The 6,000-nt window shown below is 41.0% G+C and overlaps 1 non-coding gene across 1 annotated transcript; it reads left to right on the forward strand.

Moving 5' to 3' along the window:
* Window positions 1-4,100: 4,100 nt before the first annotated feature.
* On the forward strand, window positions 4,101-4,203 carry LOC149315704 (U6 spliceosomal RNA). The gene has a single exon (XR_016280810.1). It is a non-coding gene; the product is annotated as a U6 spliceosomal RNA (small nuclear RNA).
* The last annotated feature ends 1,797 nt before the right edge of the window (window positions 4,204-6,000 follow it).

Below are 6,000 nucleotides of genomic sequence, written 5' to 3' on the forward strand. Positions count from 1 at the left end.
TGAGGGATGTGACGTAAAATCCCCTTGGAGGCTCTGATTGGGTAAAGGCTTTTGAAGGACGGTTGCTATTGTCTGAGCGTGACCAATCGGAGAGCCTCATCTCTTCGAAGAGGCGGGACGTCCAGGGAAGGGTTCCGCCCTTATTTGGTGGAAGCCTCTGTGTGTCAACTGTTGCCATGGCAACAGCCTGCTTGGGCCTACAGGGAGGAAGGACACTAGTGATCCTCACTCTGATTGGCACTTTCACCTTGTTGTTATGTGCATTCAGTTCTCTTCTCATAAGGCTTTCTTGGCACGTTTGGTTCAGAGGAGGTCTGCCATGGCCTCCCCCTGAGGGCTGAGAGAGTGTGACTTGCCCAAGGCCACACACAAGGCTGAGCAGGGACTCGAACCCTGGCCTCCAGAGTCACAGCCCAATGCTCAAACCAGTACATGCTGGCTTTCTTCTGAACCACCCACTAAAGAGTGGTTTGAGCCAATGTGGTGGTTTGGGCATTGGGCTATGACTCTGGAGGCCAGGGTTTGAATCCCTGCTCAGCCATGTGTTTGGCCTTGGGCAAGTCACACTCCCTCAGCCTTCAGGGCAAGGCCATGGCAGACCTCCTCTAAATAATCACAGGAGATTCACACACTCTCAGAAAACCCTGTGATAGGTCCACCTTATGGTTGCCATAAGTCAGAAAGGAAAGCACACAAATCCTGCCCCTTATTTTACCTGGCAGCCTATCACTTAATAATAATGATAAAATTTATTTATATCCCACCTCTTCAAGCACATTGAAGCAGCTAAGAATAATAAAGCAACATTAAAATACAGTAAAACGTCATAACCCAACCCTCCCATCCACAATAAAAATAAATTGTAATTATAAACTTAAGCAGGGGCAATTGATGGGGGGCCACTGAGAGGCTAGTCTGGGAAAGCATGCCTTAATGGCACTTAATGACACATAGATCTGTGAGGGTTTGATAACCCCCCCCCCTTCTCTCTCACAGCTCTTCCTTTGGCTGAGTTCACCCCCCTCTCCTCCTTTCTCTCCTCTCCCCATTTTCCTTCTCTCAGCCTCAGCACATAATAAGAATAATGATAAGCAAGCTTTGATATCAATGCTTGGTAGTGTATAAAAGTTAATATGTTCATCTAAAAATATATGCATAGTTTGGAAGGAGGCCTTCACAGGGGAGGATGGGATGCAAAAGGGAGTCAGAGATGCCCAAGGTCCTTGACTCCCCGGGAGAACAAAGAAGCCTCATAGTAGACTGATAAGGAAAGTCTGGTTATAGAAACGAAAGTTATCTTCTGTTTGTTGGAATGTCAAAATGCTATAAAAGCTTTGCTCCCTGTTTTGGTCGGGGGCACAGCTTGGTGAATGATTCCCCTGTGTTCTTTTGCATGCAAATAAAGGCCATCTTGGATCATGGACCTAGTTTGTTTGTTTCTCCTGTTTTGGTACCTTAACAGATCCAAAACACACTACAGAAATAACCCAGTTTGAGACCGCTTTAAATGCTCTGGCTCTGTCCTAGGGAATCCTGGGAATTGTAGTTTGTTGTGGCACCAGGGATATCTCTGACAGATTTTATTATTATTATTATTATTATTATTATTATTTATATAGCACTGAGAAGACTAAATGTCTCACAAAATGACAGTTCCCAGTATTCCCTAGCACTGAGCCAGGGCAGTTAAAGTGGTCTCAAACTGGGTTACTTCTGCCATGTGTTTTGGACCATGTCCGTAAGTGGCATTATCCATGCCTCTGAAGAGTAGACCAAATCTACAAAAGCTTATGTTACAACTTCCTTTGTATAGTTAAGTCCCACCTGCACTGCGGAATTAATGCTACAGCTCTGAAGACCAGGGTTTGAATCCCTGATCTTTGAATCCATGGAAGCCCACTGAGTCAGTGGTACTCACATTTTTCCCTTTAAGAAGCCCCAACTTTACATCTACATGCAGTGCCCCCCTCCCAACTTAGTATACGAATAAAAATATTTTATTTAGTGCACATATTTTCATTTGCACATTCGTGTATATTCATAGCTTAACATTTTATAAGGAAACAACATCTTTCAAATTAGATCAGTTTTGTTTAAGACAATTCAATAACTCAATGCATGTGTAAATTTTACATATAAAAGGGTTTGGAAACAGGAGGAGGAGGAGGAGGATCAGGCCCTCCAAATCTTGAGCATCTCTTGCCCCTCCCATGGGCCCCAATCCACCATTTGAGAAACACTGCACCATATGACCCAAAAAAACTGAATCGACTTATCCACGGTTAATGTAAGTTCTGTACTTTAACTCTTATTTAAAAAAAGAACCATCAAAAGGCAAAAGTGTCTTAGTCCAACACTCAAACACTAAAGTATTCTGGCTCCCCTTTACCTTAGACTATAAACACAATTTTTTCTGCTTTGATCATACTTCACCAAACTGTTGATGACTATAGAATTGCCATGGTTCTGTATCACTTCTTCGCCCCTCCACTTCAGCCAGTGCTTTCTTTTACAAGTGAAATTTATTTATATTCAAGGGTGGTGAGAGAGGTCAAAGTGAACTGAAAAATGAATCTGTAAACAAGATCAAAAGCTCTTGCTTCAAACTGAGCAGAGTGCATAATTCAAGAAACTGCAAACTGCAAGAGATCCTGATAGTCTTGTGAAAATATATTAATATTCCTGTTGATGGAGATAAGAGCTGTTACCCTTAAAATAACCAATCTGGATTTGTAATTCCCAGAAAAGATGTGAATCACTATTGTATACTGGAGCCTTATCTGAGGAAGTAGACTCAAGTCTATGAAAGCTTGTGCTACCAGCTTCTTTCTTTCCGTTAGTCTCAAAGGTGCTACACGCCTACAAGATCCTTTTGTAAACTGATTTTCCAGATTAACACAGTTATCTCTTTGAATAAAGCGTTATAGTTATACTCAGTACCAACCTCCCTCTTCTTCATGACTTCGGTAGGATATCTATCAAGTAAAGGCAAGGACAGCCCATTCGGTAGGGTTTCTATCAAGTAAAACGAAAGGACAGCATAAACAACTGGTCTGAATTCTCCATATTTGCTTCCAGCTATCAGCCTTCCTACTTAAAATATATAGTTGCCTTGCATTTTATAGTGAATCCAGCCATCAGTTCAGTACAAAATGTTCTTAAATATTTGTCTATACTTTGAATGCATTGTCTTCTAAATACCTAGTTATGATTCTTCTCTTTCAGTTGTGTTTATTGGGACTATTGGAGAGAAAGAATGGACAGAATGCTTCTGGGACCTACTTGTTTGCTAAAAATCATGAGTTCTCCCTTCCGCAATCATGTACTGAAGAGAGGCTCATACAGTGGAACCAGTGGGAGTACATGTTGGAGCCTGGGGAGTTGTTTTCAGAGTATAAGAAGCTCAGAATAATAATAATTCCTGCTTTCCCCTGATGCGTAATTGGCTTCAGCATCCTATTCAGAAAGCCAAACAGAGAGAGAGAGAGAGAGAGAGAGAGAGAGAGAGAGAGAGTGTACTTTTTGTGATTGCCTTTGTTAACTTACTGGGAGTCAGAAACTTTTGCCATCTACTATGAATCATAAAATTATAAATAGATATGGAATTTCAGCAATGTAAACAGCAACTTACTTGCCTCCTTACAGCGTAGTCTTATGTTTAATTTGAAGTTAGTCTCCAACTAAAGTGCACATGATTTCATTTGCTCTTTCATTCCTAGATTGTGGCTTGTCCCCACTTTGTTATCTCCTTCATAGATTTGACAATATAAGTCTCTTGGGCAGGAAATTGTCAGGTTTTTTTTGTTTGTTTCTTTGTTTTTTAAAAAAGATTGTGTGACATGTCTAGTTATGGCAGTGGATATAAATAAATAGTTAATATAGCCATAGTGAGATAAGTTGGGTTTACTGTCTACTCAAATTAAGATTGCTCCATTTGATGACATCCCATTGCTATGCCCACTCTTATCTGAGACAACTATTTTTTATGACTGCATTACATAAACACAATGATTTCCCTAAGACATCATATCACAATTTCATTAGCTTGCATTGTTGTGCTGCAATTTGAGATTTAGTTAGAAATAATAGTAGAAGTCTGTATACGTCAACAGCATGAATATTAAAATCAGAATGACACAGACAAGATTAACATGGACCCTGCACAAGGATGACATTGAAATGCAGGAAAGGCGCCATGAAACAGTTTACAAGGACCCAGAAAATCATAGTGTTGGAAGGGACACCAAGGGCCATATCATCTAACCCCCTGCCAGTCCAGGAATCCACCATTTAAGTGGGCATCTAACCTCAAACAATCTACCACTTTCTGAGGATGGCTGTTCCACTGCATAAAAATTCTTGACATCAGAAAGCTATTTCTTATATTTAGTCATACTCTCCTTTTTTGTAATTTGAATATAGTGCTTACATGGAGGATCAATTCTGGACTAGCCCCCCCCCGGTCAGGCCGCATTGCTGCGTCATTTATTTTTGTCGCCTCCCCACCATATATGTGCACCATAGCACAAACAGATGCCTGTGACCTCCAAGAACCTCCCATGTCCACTCAAATGCCATCCTACTGCCTTTGATCGGTCACACAGTTGCACGTGCGATGCTCTGCCTGATAGGGCATCAGTGCATTGGTGTGCAAGTGACAGATTAGCAAAGTACAATCATGGAGGCGACTCTAACATGCCCCCTTCACCCCTGTTCATGTCATCCATTTCCCCCTGCCTTTGGATTATCTGGTTTGTGTATGTTGTAATTAAATCTATTGGAGTTGTCACACTTTCATTGTTTTCCTTTGCTGCAGCCCCGCACTCGCATTTATATGCAGGAGAAAAAATGTGCACTATCCAGGCTAAGCTGGAACATCCCAGCTTATTTTTGCTCTGGTTTTTAGCCCCAGAACACAGCTTTGTTTCAGTATCCACCCGCCTTGGAGGGGTGTGTCATATAAGTGAATGGAAGCCACTTTATTTTGCCAGTCGGTTTCACCCCTAGGTCTACATCAGCCTTTTTTGCTGCTCCACATTGTGGACTCATGTTAAGCTTGTGACCTACCAAGAGGCCTAGGTGGTCCTCACATATACTGATGTCAAGCCAGATGTCTCCTGTCATACATAACTTGGATATTTCTGCAAGAGCAGAAGAACTAGGCTGGATCAGTCCAAAAAGACTATCCAGTCTAGTATTGGTCTCAGTAGTGCTCAATATGTTGCTTTTGGGAAGCCTACATGGAGGATATCAATGTGACAGCATGATCATCCTCACTTTCCCAAGCAAGTGATATATAGACGCATGATGTCTCTGGTCAGCTCAGTCATGAAATCCACTGGGTGACTTTGGACTAGTCACATGCTCTCAGCCTCAGGGGAAGACAATGGCAAACCTCCTCTGAACTAATCTTGCCAAGAAAACCCCATGATAGGTTTGTTTCAGGGCTGCCATAAGTCAAAAATGACTTGAAGGCACACAACAACAACAAACTAGTAACACTGCTACCCTGAGCCTACTTGAGTTTTCCTTTTAAAACCATACAAGTTGATTAATAGTACAGTGCTACTATATTTAATGGTAGTGAATTCCAAAGTTTAACTTTGCATTGTATGATGAGCTGCTTCCTTTTTGTCTGTCTGAATCTCCCGCTATCCATCTTCATTGGATGACCCTGGATTCTACTATTATGGAAGAAAAGATAACTAAAGTTTTTTAAGGACTACAATTTCCTAAAACATGATTTTATGTTGCCTGATGATAATGATGGAATTGTTCTTACACATTTTCACCCATTCCTTCATTGTGGTTTAACTATGCTGTTAATTTTTTATTCTCCAAATAAAATGCCTGAGGCATACAACAATACAGCTGAGGTAAAAGAATATCATTAGATCAAAAGGAAATTTAGCACAGAGCAACATTTTCAATGGCATTAATAGAATTAAGGTGCCAAAATATATTTATTTTGTGGTTTCTGTGATGCTGTGGGTTTGTATA

This window comes from Sceloporus occidentalis, unplaced genomic scaffold, assembly GCF_023333645.1.
Source record: "Sceloporus occidentalis isolate IW3139 unplaced genomic scaffold, rSceOcc1.0.p SCAF_3, whole genome shotgun sequence".
Taxonomy (NCBI): Eukaryota; Metazoa; Chordata; class Lepidosauria; order Squamata; family Phrynosomatidae; genus Sceloporus; species Sceloporus occidentalis.